Here is a 19,963-nt window from a genome sequence, read left to right as displayed (position 1 = left end):
CCCAGGTGTTCCCACCATTTAGGTATTCCTTTGAGAATAAGCCTTGCCTCTCTCACATCAGTATGCCCTCAAAGTACCTCCCTCTAGAACACCTTGCCACTTTTTTCATCCAGAAGAGCCTCACTCATCTTTTTGGATTGGTTTCCATGTAGTCTCTGCATGATACCTTCCCTGGGCTTCTAGACAAGAGACCATTGTTTTCTTTGCTGTGGGTCTGTAGTCCTACATGCCTAGTTCTCACTGATTACACCAGCATCCCTGTGCAACTCTGTCCCTTCAGCTCGACTGTGTGAGCCTTGAGGCCAAGAAATGTTACCTGACTCACCTGTGTGTGGTTACTACTAATTCCTTTTGTCCCATCTTTAATGCCTAATCATACAGAGTGAATTCTTGACACATTTTCACTTTATCGAGAAGTATATTTGTCTCTTGCCATTTTGGAGAAACGGAAAATAGCAACTCTTGGGGACCAACAAAGCCCCTGTACCCTCTTTGTCTTCTAGGGTAAGAGCAGGGCTAACATGTATTTGAAAAGACAGAAAATGAATTTCTTCCAATATTCTATTACAGAATGTCCAAGAAGCACCTGGATTCTAGCATTCCCTTCTCTCCATGGGAGTGACCCTTGTCCGTTGTGATTTCTTCATTAACGCTCTTCTCCAGCCCCCAGAAAAATGCTATTCTAGTCCCACCAACTAGCATAGAGTTAATTCAGTTCCTTAATGAAAATGGGGTATACTATAAGAATGCTATTCCAGCTGTGGAGTTTTAAAAAATTTTTACAGTCGCAGCTGCAGAAGTAGTTGTAATAAGTTAAGATGTTGATGATTACTATTATCAACCCTCTCGAATTATATGCCCCTGAAAAAGTGGTAACTCTGTTACCTCTTTATTGGTTTTTTAAATTTTTTTTTTTTTAATTTTTTTTTGGGACAGAGAGAGACAGAGCATGAACGGGGGAGGGGCAGAGAGAGAGGGAGACACAGAATCGGAAACAGGCTCCAGGCTCCGAGCCATCAGCCCAGAGCCTGACGCGGGGCTCGAACTCACGGACCTCGAGATCGTGACCTGGCTGAAGTCGGACGCTTAACCGACTGCGCCACCCAGGCGCCCTTTATTGGTTTTTTAAATTGAGATATAATTGAAATATAACGTTTTATTAGTTTCAGGCATACAACGTAATAATTTGATATTTGTATATGTTGCAAAATGATCACCACAGTAAGTCTAGTTAAGATCCATTACCACCTAGAGTTACACATTTCTCTTTTAGGGGATGAGAATTTTTAAAATTGACTCTTCTGGCAACTTTCAAAATACAATATAGTGTTATTAACTATAGCCACTGTGTTGTACATGATCTTTAGGACTTATTTTATAACTAGAAGTTTATACAGTTCACTCACCTCCCCAGCCCACTGCCTCTGGCAAGCAACAATCTGTTCCAGGAATTGTTTTTTGTTTTTGTTTTTGTTTTTTTTTTAACTCCACATATAAGTGGCATAAGGTATTTGCCTCTCTCTGACTAAATTCACTTAGCATAATACCCTCAAGTTTCATTCCTGTTGTGGCAAATGGCAAGACTGCATCTATTCTTGTGGCTGAATAATGTTCCATTAATCATACGGAATATTTTATATGTATGTCACTTTATCTATTCATCCAATATGCCATATCTTGGCTATTGTAAATAATGCTGCAATAATATACATGAAGGTGCATGTATCTTCTTGAGTTAGTGTTTTTATTTCACTTTTCATTTAAACAATTATAGTTGATACAAATGCTGTATTTGATTCAGGCATACAATACAGTCAGTGATTCAATGTTTATATACATTATGAAGTGATCACTACAAATATCCTTCCCATTTGTCACCATCCAAAACTTTTTAATGAGAACATTGATGACATTTTCTATGCTGTACTTTATACCCTCATGGTGACTTAAGTTATAACTGGAAGTTTGTACTTCCCCTTTACCCACTTAACCCATTTGCCTACGACATCCAGACTGGTAGGTACCTGGTTGTACTATGTATTCATGAGCTACCATAGTTTTGTATTTTGGATCCCACAAACAAGTGAAATCATAGGATATGTCTTTGACTCAGCTCACTTAACGTGATATTTTCCAGGTCTATCCATGTAGTTCCAAATGGCACGATTTTGTTCTTTTTTGGGGCTAATAGTCCATTTTGTGTGTGTGTGTATTCATACACACGACATCTTTTTTATCCATTCATTTAACAGTGGACACTAAGGTTGCTTCCATATCTTGGCTATTATAAATAATGTGGCAATAAACACAGGAGTGCATATATTTATTAGAACTGGTGTTTTCATTTTCCCCCAGTATATACCCAGAAGTAGAATTGTGGATCATATGGTAGTTTATTTTTAATTTTTTGAGGAACCTCCAAACTGTTTTCCAAAGTGGCTGTACCCATTTACATCTCTACCAACAATACACAAGGGTTCCCCTTTCTCCACGTATTGCCAACCCATTATTATTTTTGTCTTTTTGATATTAACCATTTGGCTTGATATGAGGTGATGCCTCATTATGATTTTGATTTCCCTTTCCCTGATGATGAGAGATGGCAAGCATATTTTCATGAGTCCGTTGTGCATTTGTAGGTTTTCTTTGGAAACATGTCTATTCAGGCCCTCTGCCCATTTTTTAATTAGATTGCTTGTTATTTTGATGTTGAGTTGTAGGAGTTCTTTATAGGTATATTTTGGATATTAACCCCCTGCTGGATATATTGATTGCAAATATCTTTCCCCATTCAGTAGGTTTTCTCTTCATTCTTTTGATAGTTTCCTTTGCTGTACAAAAGCTTTTTAGAATGATGTAGTCCCAATTGTTTATTTTGTTTTCGTTGCCCTTGCCTGAGGAGACAGATTCAAAAAAAATATTGCTAAGGCTGATATCCAAGAGTTTACTGCCTATTTTTTATTTTTCTCTTAAAAAATGTTTATTAAAAAAAATGTTTATTTATTTATTTTGAGAGGGAAAGAGAAAGAGGGAGATAAAGAAGCCCAAGCAGACTCCATGCTCAGTGTGGAGCCCGACACAGGGTGCAATCTCCTGACCAGGAGATCAAGAGACCTGCCCTGAGATCAAGAGTCTGATGATTTCCCAACTGAGCCACCCAAGCACCACAGCCTATGTTTTCTTTTAGGAGTTTCACGGTTTCAGGTCTTTAATCCATTTTGAGTTTAATTTGTATGTGGTGTAAGAGAGTAGTCCCATTTTGTTCTTTTGTATGTAGCTGTCAGTTTTCCTAACACTATTTATTGAGGAGAATATATGTTCTCCATTGCATGTTCTTGCCTCCTGTGTCAGAGATTAATGAATTGTATAAGGGTGGGTTTATTTCTGAACTCTCTATACTGTTGCATTCATCTATATGTCTATTTCTGTGCCAGTACCATACTGTTTTGATTACTACAGCTTAATAGTATAGTTTGAATCCAAGGATTGTGATACCTCTAGCTTTGTTCTTTCTCAAGATTGCTTTAACTGTTTGAGGTCTTCTGTAGTTCCTCACAAAGTTTAGGACCATTTGTTCTAGTTCTCTGAAAAATGCCATTGGTATTTTACATAGGGATTTCACTGACTCTGTAGATTGCTTTAGGTAGAATTGACATTTTAACAATATTCATTATTCTAGTCTATGAGCACAGTAGATCTGTCCATTTGTGTCATCTTCATATTCTTTTATCATTGTCTTACAGTTTTCAGAATATAGGTTTTTCATTTTCTTGGTTAAATTTGTTCCTAGTATTTTATTCTCTTCGATGCCGTTGTAAATGATATTGTTTCCTTAATTTCTTTTTCTGATTATTAGTGGCTATATACTAATATAAACAATAGATTTATGTATATTAATTTTGTATATTGTAGCTTTACTGAATCTATTGATTTTCATAGTTTTTGGGTTAAGTCTTCAGGGTTTTCTGTATATAGTATCAGGTTATCTGCAAATAGTGACAGTTTTGCTTCTTCCTCACCAATTGGGATGCCTTCTATTTCTTTTTCTTGTCTGATTGCTATGGGTAGGACTTCCTGTACTGTGTTAAATAAAAGTGGTGAGAGTGGGCATCATTTCTTGTTCCTCATTTTAGAAAAAAAACTTTGAGCTTTTCATTGTTGAGGATGATATTAGCTAGGGAATTGTCATACATGTCATTTATTGTGTTGAATTATGGTCCTGCTATACCTACTTTGTTAGAGTTTTTATCATAAATGGATGTTGAGTGTGCCTGGGTGGCTCAGTTCATGATCTCATGGTTCATGAGTACAAGTCCCGTACGGGGCTCTGTGCTGTGAGTGTAGAGCCTGCTTCATACCCTCTGTCTCCCTCTCTCTCTGCCCCTCCTCTGCTCACAAGCTCTTTCCCCCAAAAATCAATAAATATTCAAAAAGTGAATGTGGAATTTTGTCAAATGCTTTTTCTGAATCTATTGAGATGATCATATTGTTTTTATCTTTTGCCTTATTCAAGTGGTATATCATGTTAATGCATTTGTGGATATTGAACCATGTTTGTATCCCTGGAACAACCTTCCTTGATTATGGTGTATGATCGTTTTAATGTATTGTTTAATTTGGTTTCCTAATATTTTGTTGAGAATTTTGCATCTCTGTTCATCAGGGATATTGGATTGTTTATATATATATATATATTATATATATATTATATATATATATATTATATATATATATATATTATATATACATATTATATATATATATATTTGTGTGTATATATATATATATATATATATATATATATATTTGTAGTGTCTTTGTTAACCAGGTTAATGCTGACCTCATAGAATGAATTTGGAAGCATTCCTTCATCTTCCAGTTTTTGGAATAATTTGAGGGAGATCACTATTTCATTCTTTAAATGGCTGGTAGAATTCACCTGTGAAGTGGTCTGGTCCTGGACTTTTGTTTGTTGGGAGTTTCTGGATTACTAATTCAATTTCATTACTAGTAATCAATTTGTTCAGATTTTCTATTTCTTCCTGATTCAGTTTTGGAAGACTGTATATTTCTATGTGTTTATTCATTTCTTCTAGACTGTCTAATTTGTTGGTATATAATTGTCCATAGTAGTCTCCTATAATCCTTTGTATTTTTGTGGTGTTGGTTATAACTTCTTTTTCTGATTTTATATATTTGGATCCTGTATCTGTTTATCTTGATGAGTCTGGCTAAAATTACCATTTTTGTTTATTTCCCCAAAGATCTGGTTCCTTGTTTCATCGATCTTTTCTAATATTTATCAGTGTCTATTTCATTTATTTTTGCTTTGATCTTTATTATTTCCTTCCTTCTACTAACTTTGGACTTTGTTGTTCTTTTTATATTCCTTTAGGTTTAAGATTAGATTTTTTGAGATTTTTGTTTCTTTAGGTAAGCCTGTATCACTATAAACTTCCCTCTTAAAAATGCTTTTGCTGGGGCGCCTGGGTGGCTCAGTCGGTTAGGCAGCCGACTTCGGCTCAGGTCATGATCTCACGGTCCGTGAGTTTGAGCCCCGCGTCAGGCTCTGTGCTGACAGCTCAGAGCCTGGAGCCTGTTTCGGATTCTGTGTCTCCCTCTCTCTGACCCTCCCCCGTTCATGCTCTGTCTCTCTCTGTCTCAAAAATAAATAAACATTAAAAAAAATTTTTTTTTAAATGCTTTTGCTGAGTCCCATTGATTTTGAAGCATTGTGTTTCCATTTGTTTTAAGGTAATTTTGATTTCCTTTTTGCTTTCTTCATTGATCCCTTAGTTGTTTAGTAGCATGTTGTTTGACCTCCACATGTTTGTGGTTTTTTCCTTGTACTTGATTTACTTTCATATTGTTGTGGTTATAAAAGATGCTTGATATTATTTCTATCTTAAATTTATTGAGACATGTTTTGTGGCCTAACAAGCTATCTATCCTAGAGAACGTTCCACGCACACTCAAAAAGATGTATTGTCTGTTGTTTTAAATGGAATATTCTGTAGTTATATATTGAGCCTATCTGGTCTTAATGTGTCATTCAAGGCCACTGTTTGTTACTGATTTTCTGTCCACGTGATCTCTCCATTAATGTAAATGGGGTGTTAAAATTCCCTCCTATTATTGTATTAGTAGCAAATTCTAACAGACATACAGAAATTGATACTCTTCAGAAATTAGGTGCTCTTCACTCTCAACAATAGCCAAATTATGGAAAGAGCCTAAATGTCCATCAACTGATGAATGGATAAAGAAATTGTGGTTTATATACACAATGGAGTACTACGTGGCAATGAGAAAGAATGAAATACGGCCCTTTGTAGCAACATGGATGGAACTGGAGAGTGTTATGCTAAGTAAAATAAGCCATACAGAGAAAAACAGATACCATATAGTTTCACTCTTAGGTGGATCCTGAGAAACTTAACAGAAACCCATGGGGGAGGGGAAGGAAAAAAAAAAGAAGGAGGTTAGAGTGGGAGAGAGCCAAAGCATAACAGACTCTTAAAAACTGAGAACAAACTGAGGGTTGATGAGGGGAGGGTGGGTGATGGGTATTGAGGAGGGCACCTGTTGGGATGAGCACTGGGGTGTTGTATGGAAACCAATTTGACAATAAACATATATTGAAAAAAAATGATAAAGATAAGACAGAAAAAAAAAAAAGAAATTAGGTGCTCTTATGATGAATGCATACATATTTGTAAATTATTTAGACTGTGTTGGAATGATCACTTTATTAGGTAATGCCCTACTTTTTTTCTTTTTACAATCTTTGTTTTATTTATCTTTTTTTTAAAAACAGTTTTAATCTTTATTTATTTTTGACAAAGAGAGAGACAGAGTATGAGCAGGGGAGGAACAGAGAGAGAGGGAGACAGAATCTGAAGCAGGCTCCATGCTCTGAGCTGTCAGCACAGAGCCGAACACAGGGCTCAAACTCACAAAACATGAATTCATGGCCTGAGCCAAAGTCGGACACTTAACTGATTGAGCCACCCAGGTGCCCTGCTTTATTTGTCTTTTTAAAAAAAGTTTTAATTTAAATTCCAGTTAGTCAACACACAGTGTAATGTTAGCTTCAGATGCACAAAAGCAAGTCAATACTTCCTTACATCACCTGGTGTTCACAAGTACTCCTTAATCCCCATCACCTATTCAACCCATGGCAAACATCAGTCCTCTATAGTTAAGAATCTGTTTCTTGGTTTGCCTCTCTCTCTCCTTTTTTCTCTCTTTGCTTGTTTGTTTTGTTTCTTAAATTTCACGTATGAGTGAAATCATATGGTATTTGTTTTTCTTTGTCTTTATTTTAAAGTTTATTTTGTCTGATATGCTATCGCTTTTTTGTTTGTTTCCATTTGCATGGAATATCTTTTTCCACCCCTTTATTTTCAGTCTGTAGGTGCTATTAGGTCTGATACAAGTCTTTTACAGGCAGAATAATATGGGTGTTACATTTTTTTAATCCATTCAGCTACCCTATACCCTTTAATTAGAGAATTTATTCCACTTACATTTGTAGTAATCATTGATAGGTATGTATTTATTGTCATTTTGTTGATTGCTTCTGTTCTTCTCTGTTCCTTTCTTCTCTTGCTCTCTTCTTTGGTGATTTTATGATTTTCTTTAGTATTATGTTTGGATTACTTTCTATTTATTGTGTAACTATTTTGGGTTTGTGGTTACTACAAAGTTCATATGTAACTGCTAAGGATATAGCAGTCTATTTTAAGTTATTGGTTGCTCAAGTTTGAACACATTAAAAATAAATACATTTTTTGTGATGCCTGGGTGACTCGGTTAAGTGTCCGACTTTGGCTCAGGTCATGATCTCATAGTTTGTGAGTTTGAACTTGCACTGGGCTCTGTGCTGACAGTGTAGAGCATGCTTGGGATTCTCTCTCTGCCCCTTCCCCACGTGCATGCATGCACAGCTCTCTCTCAAAATAAATAAACTTAAAAAATAACCACATTTTTATTTTTCCATCCCTATATTTTATGTATTTGACATCATATTTCACATGTTTTAATTCTGTGCACTCTAGTTATTACAGATATAGTTGATTTTTACTGCTTTTGTCTTTTAACTTTTATCCTAGCTTAATAAGTGGTTGATCTACTACCTTTACCACATTTTGCTTTTAACAGTGAGATTTATTCTTTCATAATTTTCTCCTTTTCTGCTTAAACAATTTAACATTTCTTGTAAGGCTGGTTTAGTGGTGATGAACTCTTTTATCTTTTGTCTGGAAAGCTCTGTCCTCCAATTTTGAATGATAACCTTACTTGGCAGAGTATTCTTGTTGTAGGTTTTTTCCTTTCAGCACTTTGTGGTCCAGAAGGAAGTCACCTTATATATTCAGTTTCTATTGAAAAAGCAGCTATCTGATAGCCTTATGGGGGTTCTCTTGTATTAAATAGTTGCTTTTCTTTTGCTGTTTTATGATTCTCCATTCATGTTTAAGTTTTGACATTTTACCTATCAAATGTTTTGGTATGGATCTCTTTGGGTTCACCTTGTTTGGGGATCTCTGTGCTTCTCAGATCCATATGTCTCTGTGCTTCTAAGTTAGAAAAGTTTTCAGCTATTATTTCTTCAAATAACTTTACTTGCCCCTTTCTTTTCTTCTTTGGGAACCACTATAATGCAAATGTTGATATGTTTGATATTATTCCAAAGGCCCCTTAAACTATCCTCACTTTTAAAAATTTGTTTTTTGTTTTTTTCTTTTTGTTGTTCAGCTTGGGTGATTTCCAATACCTGGTCTTCCAGATTGCTGATGTGTTCTGCATCACCAAATCTGCTGTTGATTCCTTCTAGTGTATTTGTCATTTCGGTTATTGTATTCTTTAGGTCTGATTTTTTTTTTAATTTCTTTTTTTGCAGTTCTTACTGTGTTCATTCATTCTTCTGAATTTGGCGAGTATCTTTATGATCACTACTTTGAACTGTATTGGGTAAACTGCTTATCTCCATTTCATTTACTTTTTAAAATACTTTGTATAATTTTTTTTCATTTGGAACATATTCTTTGGTCTCCTCATTTAGCCTGACATTATGTAGTTGCTTCTGTGTATTAGGTGGATCAGCTATATTTCCGGGTGTTAAAGGATTGGCCTAATGTAGAAGGTATCCTGTGTGGCCCAGAAGTGCAATTCCCCTTGGTCCACAGACCCAGGAGTTCCCGTGGTGTCCTCTGTGGGCTGCATGCACCCTCCTATTGTGGCTGGGCAGCTAAAGGCATGTTGGTGGGTAGGGCTGGCTCCAGTCTGGCTGGCTGTGATGCTTTTGCTGCAACAGGTGCAGGATCACTGGTGGGCAGAGTGAGTGGTACTACTAAGGTAAATGGAGAGTGTCAGAAATGGTGCCTGCCAGGGCTAGGCCAGCTGGATAGAAGCAGATGAAGAAAAATGGTGCCTGTTCCTGGGAAAAGTTACTATGGATCTGCCCCTCGAGAACACACCCTGAAATTAGTAAATGTCTTTCACACAAGGCCCTGGAACTTTATAAACTGAGGCATCTGTGCTGAGTCTAAGAGTGAGTTTGTGCATGGGTTTTTTAAGACCAGAGTCTCAGTTTTCTATAGCCCTCTCCCATAGTTAAGCCCCACTGATGTTCAAAAATTATAGGGGCTCACAAAGCATAAGAGACTGTTAAAAACTGAGAACAAACTGAGGGTTGATGGGGGGTGGGAGGGAGGGCAGGGTGGGTGATGGGTATTGAGGAGGGCACCTTTTGGGATGAGCACTGGGTGTTGTATGGAAACCAATTTGACAGTAAATTTCATATATTAAAAAAAAAAAATTATAGGGGCTCATATTCTTAATGCAGGTTCCCAGAATAGGAAGGCCTGATGTGAACCTTGAATCCTTCTCTCCCCAGCGGAGCTGGAGATATCCCTCTCACTTGTGATTTTCTGTGCCAGGGGAGTGGGTCCTGACTAGATTGCATCTCTGCTCCTCCTACCCATCTCAATGTGGCTTCATCTTTATACCTTTAGTTGTGGAAGAGCTGTTCTGCTCGTTTACCTGTCATTTCCAAAGGGTTAAATATGTTGTTGTAGTTTTGATGTTTCTGCGGGAGGAGGTGAGCTCAGGATTTTCATTCTCTACCCTAGTGATCTCAACCTACCTCCATTTTCATTTATCCAGAAGTGGAGTTGCTAGATTGGATGATAGTTCTATTTTTAATTTTTTTTTGAGGAAATTTCACACTATTTTCCAATAGTGGCTGCATCAATTTGCATTCCTACCAAAATACATAAGAATTCCCTGTTCTCAACATCCTTACCAGCATTTTTGTATTTGTGATGAATGTGTACCAGCTGACCATCCGTAGGTCTTCTTTGGGAAAATGTCTATTCAGATCCTCTGCCTATATTTTAATTGGACTGTTTGGGTTATTTGCTGTTGAGTTAGTAGTTATTTATATATTTTGGATATTAGCCCTTTATCAGATATATGATTTACAAATATCTTCTATTCTGTAGGTTCCTTTACCATCTGTTGATGGTTTTCTTTGCTGTGCAGAAGCCCTTCAGTTTAACGTAATCCAACTTCATTCTTTTTGGTTTTGGTGACAGATCCAAAAAGTGTGACCAAGACCATTAGCAACCTGCTTACCGGCCATGTTCTTTAATCCATTTTGAGTTAATTTTTGTGTATAGTGTAAGAGAGTGGTCCAGTTTTATTTTATTGTTATCTATCTATCTGGTTTTCTTGACACCATTTATTGAAAAAAACATCCTTCTTCATTTGTATGTTCTTAGTTCCTTTGTCATAAATTATGTTCATCAGGGATACTGGCCTATAATTTTCTTCTTCACTAGTGTTGTTGTCAGGCATTGACATCAGAGTAATGCTGGGTCCCTTTCCTCTTCTGTTTTTCCAAGAGTTTGACACTTTTTTTTTTAAATGTTTGGTAGAATCCATTATTGAAGTTATGTGATCCTAGAATTTTGTTTCTTAATTACTGATTTAATATCCATATAAAAGTCAGTCTGTTCAGATTTCTACTTCTGTATGATTCAGTCTTGGTAGATTGTATGTTTCTAAAAATTCAAACATATCTTTGAGGTTGTCCACTTCATTGATTTATAATTTTTCATAGTAGTCTATTATGAGCTGTTATGTGTCTTTGGTATCAGCTGTAACATCTTTTTCATTTCTGAATATATTTACTTGACCCCTCTTTTTTTATTGGTGAGTCTAGCTGAAGATTTGTCTATTTTGTATATCTTTTCAAAAAAATCAACTATTAGTTTCATTGATGTTTCCAATTTTCTGTTTAGTCTCTGCTTCATTTATTTCTACGCTGATTTTTATCCTCTCCATCTACCAACTTTGAATTTTGTTCTTTTCTAGTTCCTTGAGGCATAAAGTTAGGATCCTTTTTTGTTTATTGCTATGAACTTCCGTCTTAGAACTGTTTTCTGCATCCCATAAGTTTTGGTATGTTGTATTTCCTTCTTTTCTTTTTTGACTCATTGGTTGTTGAGCAGCATGTTGTTTAATCTCCACATACTTGTGAATTTTTTAGTTTTCTTGAAACTGATTGCTAGCCGTTGTGGTCAGAATAGATGCTTGAGATGATTTCAGGTTTTTTTTTTTTTTACATTTATTAAGACTTGTTTTTTACCCTAAAATATCAAGTCTGGAGAATGTGTCATGTGCGCTTTAGTAGTATGTGTGTCCTGTCGTTTTTAGATGAGATGTTCTGTATGTTTCATAAGCCCATCTGGTCTAACATATCACTCAAGATCAATGTTTTCTTATTGTTTTTCTGTCTGAATGATTTAGCCATTGATGAAAGAGAGGGATTAAATTCCCCTATTATTGCATTGCTTTTTATTTCTCCCTTTATGTCTGTCAGTATTTACTTTTGATGTATAGCTGCTCCTGTGTTGGATGCATATTTACCAATGGTATATCCTCTTGCTGGATTAGCCCAGTTATAATTATGTAATGATCTTCTTTATCTGAATGCCTATTTTACCTGATAGAAGTGGAGCTGCCTGTTCTTTTGGTTTCAATTTGCACGGACTGTCTTTTTCCCTCCGTTTGCTTTCAGTTTGTGTGTATCCTTATATCTGAAGTGAGTCTCTTCTAGACAGCATATAGATGGGTCTTGTCTTTATTTGGTCACTCTATGACTTTTTGATGAAAGAATTTAGTCCATTTACATTTAGAATAATTGACAAATATGCACTCATTGCTGTTTTGTAAATTGTTTTCTGGCTGTCTTAAAAAATTCCTTTGCTCCTTCTCTTGCTCTCTTCCTTTGTGATTTGATGGTTTCTGTAGTGGTATGCTTACATTTCTTTCTCTTTTTGCATATTTACTATAAGGTTTTTGTTCGTGGTTCCCAGGAGGCTTACATAAACAACATATATTGATAACATTCTATTTTAAATTGATAACAACTTAAGTCTAAATGCATTTAAAGCTCAACATTTTTACTCCAGCATTTTGTTTTTGACATCACAATTTACATCTTTCTATCTTGTATATCCCTTAACAAATTATTTTCATTAGTTACTTTGACTACTTTAAACCTTTGTAATAGCTTTATAAGTGATTAATCCACCAACTTTACATCGATTATTTTGAAATTTCCTATTTATCCATGAAATTTATACTTTTATGTTTTCACGTTATTAATTAGCATTCTCTCAGTTTAAAAAAGTGCTTTAACATTTCTTGTAAAGACAGTCTAGTGGTGATCAACTACTTTAGCTTTTGCTTGTCTGGAAAACTCTTTCTCCTTGTGAAGGATAGGTTGGCTAGGTACTCTTATTTGGCCATTTTTTTTCTTTCAGCCTGTTGAATATATTATTCCACTCCCCTCTGGCCTGCAAAGTTTCTATCTTAAGGGGCAGTGGGGCGGGGTGTGTGTGTGTCCCTTTTATATGACAAGTTTTTCTCTTGCCTCTAAGTTCTGCCATTTTAATTCTACTTTGTCTTGTGGGTCTCTGAGTCATCTTATTTGTAAGTCTTTGGGCTTCCTGGACCTGGATGTCTCTTTCCTTCCCCAGGTTAGGGAAGTTTTCAGCCATTATTTCAATTAAGTTTTATGTCCCCTTTTCTCTTCCTTCTCCTTCTGGGACCACTATAAAATGAATGCTGGCTTACTTGATATTTTCCCATATATCCCTTGTCTTCACTCTTTGTCATCCTTTTTTTTTCCTGCCCTCAATGACCCCTCTTTAAGGTAATATATTTCCTCTATTGTATATTTCCTCTATTGTATTCTTTAGTTAAGTTACTGTATTTCTCCATCTCTGTTACTTCTACTTGGTACTTTTAAATATTTCCTATGTCTTGGTTCAAGTTCTCCCTGTAGTCCTCCATTTTGTCTTCTGAGTTTAGTGAGCATCTTTATAATCACTATTTTGAACTCTTTATCAGGTACATCACATCTCCATTTCATTAAGGACTTTTTTTGGTGCGTTAACTTTTTCTATTCTTTGGAGCATATTCCTCTGTTTCTTCGTTTACCTTGATTTCTTATCTTGGTTTCTGTGCATTAGATACAACAGCCACCCCCCTTCAACTTCTGAAGTATTGGCTTTGTGTAGGAGTTGAACCTTATTCAGCTGCTAGCTTTCCATTATCTCTCAAACCTTTTTGATTGTTTAAGCAGCCTATTATGTTTTTAGTGGTTTCCAGTAGTCAAGATTGTGTGAAGACCTGTCAGTCAGAGTTCCAAAGAAGAGGAGCTCAGTCCACATCTTTTATTTAAAAAAAAATATATTATTTATTTATTTTGATATGCACAAGCAGGGGAGGGACAGAGAGAATCCCAAGCAGGCTTCCTGCTGTCAGCACGGAGTCCAACATGGGGCTCCATCTCAAGAACGGTGAGATAATGACCTGAGCCACAATCAAGAGTCAGACACTTAACTGGCTGAGCCACCTGGACGCCCCTAGCATCTTTTAATGTAGGCAAATATACTTGTTTCAGGGAAAAACTGGTAAATAGGCATTTGTCTGCTCCCTCTGCACTGAGCCCTGGGTGATATCCAATTAGGAACTCTCTTTCTTTGCTATAATCCCATTGATGACAAATTTATTTTTTTCTTTTAATGTTTATTTATTTTTGAGAGACAAAGTGCAAATGGGGGGAGGGGCAGAGAGAGAGGGAGACACAGAATCTGAAGCAGGCTCCAGGCTCTGAGCTGTCACCACAGAGAGCCCAATGCGGGGCTGGAACTCATGAACTGTGAGATCATGACCTGAGCTGAAATCAGATGCTTAACCAACTGAGCCACCCAGGCACCCTGCTACAATCCCATTTTGAATCTTGGAACACAAGCCTGGCTGGCCACCAGACAAGCTCCTTTCATGGAGACAACAACCATGTTGGGCAGGGCAGTGCAAACCATGAGGGCAGTGCCCACCTTCTGAGGTCTCTGGAGAGAATTGTAGTCAGCCCCTAGATATGTTTCAGTTTGCTATCTCTGGGCTGTGCCTTGGGTGGGATAGCCAGTTAAGAAGTATTTCTGCATTCGTAACCGCACCATAGGACCTTCAGGTGTAAGCCCCACTGTCCATCAAAACTAGGCAATCTAGAGGTGGCTCCTGGGTGACAGTGGCAAAAATGGGGGTGCTGGACGCGTATACAGCTCCTTCCCAAGAGCTATCAGGTAGCTGGAATGAGGTAGTGGGGACTCCACCCTCTTTCAGCAGGCTTCAAGATGTCTGTTAAATTAGATGCCTGCTCCTAAGATAAGTAAATAAGTGTCTTTCAAGGAAGACTGGGCACTTCTCAGTGGGCTATCTCAGCACTGGGTTTTGGAGTGTTGAGTCTGCAAAATCCCCTTCGGGATTACTTCTCACTTTGTGATTGCCTTGTGGGTCTTGTGGATGCATGTCCCTGTGGCTTTCAGTGCTGGATGTTTGGTCTCTCAGGTGCATGTCTTAAAAGTTAGGGTGCCAGATGTGCTGTTCTAACCCTTTGCTCCTCAGGGAGAAGCCTGTAGGTCACTGAGCCAGGGTTGAGTTTATAGTAAGATGTTGTAGAGCCTTTCCTACCTGCTTTGATGTTCTTTTCTCATACGTCCAATGTGTAGGCGTTGCTCAGCTAGTATTTTCCCCCTTAAGAAACCGTTCCATATGTAGCTGGAGGTACGGGACCCTCCTAGACACTCATCTTGAACTAAAACCACCCCTCTGTTTCCTCTTGTATGAAATACTGGTAGTGGCAATGTTTAATTCAATATAAAAAAATGTAGTAATTGCATAGAAATAGGGCTTTGTTGAAGAATAAATGGAATGATGCATTAAAACCTTTAGCATAGCACCTAGCTCATGCATGCACTCAATACAACAATCACAATAACACATTATTTTCATCATAGTGAGACAATTTGCGATGATGTGTTGGTTTGCTATTCTGTCATTATAGACTTATCTCACAGATTTATACGTGCTTATTGCATAAACTATACCAATCTGAGTCAATACTCTCTTAGGTTGAATTCCTTGAAGTTATTCCCTAATTTTAATCTTAGGTTGTCTTAAGTTTGCTTTTTATTATTGCTTCTATTATGGTTCTCTCTTTCACTGCCGATCCTTCTGTTGATGGTAAGCTAAGAATTCAAATTCGGAATTTTTGACTATTCACTTGCTTAACTGGCACAGAACCCATATTTAAAAGTGGAGTTACTAATAAATCCTGCAGGGTTTCCTCTATCTGGGCCACTCGTTAGGATTTTTCAGGAGAACTTGATGAACTAAAACTACAAATGTCCAGGCATGATGTAAAATGAATATATCAACTTGTCATCTCTTTACAAAATCCCACATCTAGTTATATTTTTTCAAGTATAGTTAAATTAACAAAAATAGCTAACTTTACAAAGTGTTTGCGTCTTCTCTTAGGTTACTATCTTTAAAACCGAGCAGCAAAAGTCTTGCCAAAGACTCTGTGGGGAGAAACCTGTAGAGTCCTTCATTATGCTACAGTTTTCTTTAAAAGATGAAGTTTCTCAAAGTCAGGTACAGCTGTCGGATATAAATAGCTTCTTGAAGATGTATCACATCTGGCCAAAAAGTCATTTTTCATGTCTAGCATTTTCTAACTTTCTGAGTTGTTCTGTAAAAGCGTTATTATTCTTATGCTGTGCAAGGCAGACAAACCAAGACGAGTGATGGGGAAAAACAATGATCACCGTTCCTATATAACTGCCAAATGCTTTTCATTCTGGTAGCACAAGTGCTCATTATTCTGCTTTTCAGGGGTTCTACCTAACTTTTCTGACTCTTGGGCCAATGCATAAAGTGGGAAACTGGGTTATTCAAAGCACGAGAACAAACGCTGATGAGGCCTGCTACAGGAAATGGGAAGGGAGTGACGGCCACCAGTTCTCTTGTAACCGCGCTTCTCCTCCAAACCCTGCTGGAGCTGCTCATTCCACGAATGAGTGGGTACAGATGGCCAGGTCACTACCTTACTGTCTGGCATCGATAATCTGTTATGAACTGCACTGAGCCGAACCAGCATTTAGTGACATCCATGATTTCTTCTGTGTCACACCTGATGCTCGGACAACCACCAGGCCACCAGGAAACATTTGCCCAGTTGTTACATATTCACTCATGGGACAAATAAATGACAAAACCGTTGAAATGCGCCTGTCACTATCCTCGATACTGGAGGAGGAATGAAGAGGACCTTCCCTCGAGGAATTTAAGATCTAGTGAAGGACACAGATAATAACATGCTTGTGGCTGAAAAGGATTCACTCTTGGTTACGCTCTTTCCTGCTTCTCTTCATTCTTAGAAACGGAGAATTTTAGAATAACACACGCAAGTTTGGCTGTGTGATTAACGTTCTCATGATAGAGACAGTTATTTCCACTTAAGAAAGAATGACTGTCACTCAAAAGAACTGCCATATGATCCAGCAATTCTAGGTATATATTTGAAGGAAACGAAATTATGATCTTGAAAAGATACCTGCACCCCCATGTGCAACAGCCAAGACAGAAACAACCTAAGAGTCCATCAACAACCGAATGGATAGAGGATGTGTCATAAATACCTACACAAAATGGCATATTTTCAGTCCTTAAAAAAGCACAAAGTCCTATCATTTGCAACAACGTTGATGGACCTTGAGAGTGTCGTGCTCAGTGAAATAAGAGAAAGACAAATACCGTAGGACTTTACCTATAGGTGGAATTTAGAAAAGATGAACTCATAGCAACACAGCACAATGGGTGTCCCAGAGGGTGAGAGAAGCGGGGAGATGTCGGGCAAAGGGTGAAAACTTCTGGTTATAAGGTGAATAAGTTCCAGGGTGCATAGGGATAGCTTGTTTCACCGTGCTTCGCTTTACCGCACTTCACCCATACTGTGTTTTTTACAAACAAGGTTTGTGGCAGTCCTCCGTTCAGCAAGTCTCGTGGTGCCATTCTCCCAGCAGCATTTGCTCACTTCGTGCATCTGTGCCACATCTTGGTAATTCTTGTAATACTCCAAACCTTCTCACTATTATTATATTTGCTATGGTGATCTTTGACGTCCCTATTGTAATTGTTTTGGGAAACCAGAAACTGCCCATATGAGACAGTGAACTTAAATGCTGTATGGCTGCTCTACCAAACTGACTGTTCCCCATCTCTCCCCCTTCTCCGATTCCCTGAGACACAACACTATCGAAGCTGGAGGCCATCGTAGGGTAATTAGTTGGCGTAAGTGTTCAAGTGAAAGGAAGAGTTGCGTGTCTTTCACTTTCAGTCAAAAGCTAGAAATGATTAAACTTAGGAAGACAGGTTGAGTGCCAAACAGCTGAGATGTGAAGGCAAAGGCAAAGTTCTTGAAGGAAATTAAAGTGCTACTCCAGTGAACACATGAATAATAAGAAAGTGAAACAGCCTTATTGCTGATGTGGAGAAAGTTTGAGTGGTCTGGGTAGAAGATGAAACGAGCCACAACAGCCCTGGAAGCCAAAGCCTAATCCCGAGTTAGGTTCAACCTCTCTCAGCATTCCTGGGATTGGAGAGTTAGGCCCTAACCGAGGGTGGTTCATGAAGTTTAAGGGAAGAAGCCATCTCTGCAACATCAAAGCTCAAGGTGAAGCAGCAGGTGCTGATGTAGAAGCTGCAGGAAGTTATCCAGGAGATCTAGCTAAGATAATTTATGGAGGTGGTTACACTAAACAACCTTCTAAAGGGGAAGTTGCTATCTAGAACTTTCACAGCTAGAGAGGAGACATCAATGCCTGGTTTCAAAGGACAGGGCGACTCTCCTGTTAGAAGCTAATGCAGCTGGTGATTTTAGGTCAAGGCCCAAGGTAGGGTGCTTAAGAATTGTGCTGTCATACAGAGCACAGGCAGAGTAGATTTAGCATATCTGTTTACAACATGGCTTACCAAAAAATGTAAGCCCACTGTTGAGATCTACTCAGAAAAAAAGATTCTTTTTCAAAATAGTACTGCTCACTGACCACACATGTAGTCACCCAAGAGCCCTGATGGAGATGTACAATGTTTGCGTGCCTATTAACACAATACCCAGTCTGCAGCCCCTGGATCAAGGAGCAATTTTGATGCTCAAGCCTAATATTAGAGAAATACATTTAATAAGGTTATAGCTGCCATAGATAGTGGCAGATCTGATAGATCTGGGCACTGACGATTGAAAACCTTCTGGAAAGGATTCAACATTACCAGGAGTTTGGAAGAAGGTGATTCCAACCCTCATGGATGAGAGGTTCAAGACTGCAGTGGAGGAAGTCACTGCAGATGTGGTGGAAATAGCAAGAGAACTAGAATTAGGAGTAGAGCCTGAAGATGGGATTGAATTTCTGCCATCTCATGAGGAGTTGCTTCCGATGAATGAGCAAAGAAAGTGGTTACCTGAGCTGGCCTCTACTCCTGGATGAGAACAAAGGATTTAGAATATTCCTTTAAGTTAATTGAGAAGGCAGTGATAGGGTTAGAGAGGATTAACTCCAATTTTTAAAGTTCTGCGGGGTAAAATGCTATCAGAGTCGATCTTTGTCCTATTTTAGGAATCGCCACAGGGACTCCACCCTTCAGCAACCACCACCTGATCAGTCAGCAGCCAAAACATGGAGGCAAGAACCTCCATCAGCAAGAAGATTATGATCTGCTGAAAGCTCAGGTGATGGTTAGCATCCTTTTTAAGTTTGTTTGTTTTTTTTTAAGTATTTATTTCCGTCATCTCTACATTATGGGGCTCACACTCATGACTCAGGGATCAAGAGTTGCACGCTTTTCTGAGTCAGCCCGGTTCCCTGATGGTTAGCTTTTCTTTTCTTTTCTCTTCTCTTCTCTTTCTTTCTTTCTTCCCTCCCTTCCTTCCTTCAGCAAGTATGTACTTTGTGGTTTTCAGACGCGATGCTATCGTACCTCGATTACAGTCTAGTGCTCGCCTTGTTGAGATATTTACTTCATCGTAGTAGTCTGGAACTGAACCTGCACCATCTCTAAGGTATGCCTGCTATGTACAGCATGGTGACAAGTCAACAATACTATATGCTTGGAAGTTATCAAAATATTATATCTTCAATATTCTCCCTATACACATACACACGAGTTAATTATGTGAGGTGCAGATGTGCTCATTTTCTTGGGATACCATTTTGCAGAACATACATGTGTCAAATCATCATGCTATATACCTAAAGCTTACACAATGTTATATGTTAATTATATAGCAACACAGCTGGGGAAACGATATGCCAACGTTCACCCTCATCACCCTCCTAAGAACAGGAACCATGGGGCACATGGGTCCCCTCAGGAGACCACAAGAGAGAAAAGGATTTTTGGACTGCCTTATCTGACTCTCTAAAGATTAAAGATGTACAAAAGGTAGTTTGCAGCACATCCCAGAATTTGTGCTTGTCTATGATATTCAAGGAGTACGATGGTGCTGTTTACCTTCTAGACATTGCAGAACGCAAGGCAGGGTTAT

The 19,963-nt window shown here is 38.0% G+C and overlaps 1 protein-coding gene across 8 annotated transcripts in view; it reads right to left on the bottom strand.

The window, feature by feature from the left end:
- Positions 1-19,963, bottom strand: part of DLGAP1 (DLG associated protein 1) — an 893,154-nt gene that overhangs the window by 452,095 nt on the left and 421,096 nt on the right. The window lies entirely within an intron of this gene.

The sequence above is a fragment of the Panthera pardus genome, unplaced genomic scaffold, assembly GCF_024362965.1.
Source record: "Panthera pardus isolate Hobbes unplaced genomic scaffold, ASM2436296v1 HiC_scaffold_15, whole genome shotgun sequence".
NCBI classification, from domain to species: domain Eukaryota; kingdom Metazoa; phylum Chordata; class Mammalia; order Carnivora; family Felidae; genus Panthera; species Panthera pardus.
This window is presented reverse-complemented; position numbering and strand designations above follow the sequence as displayed.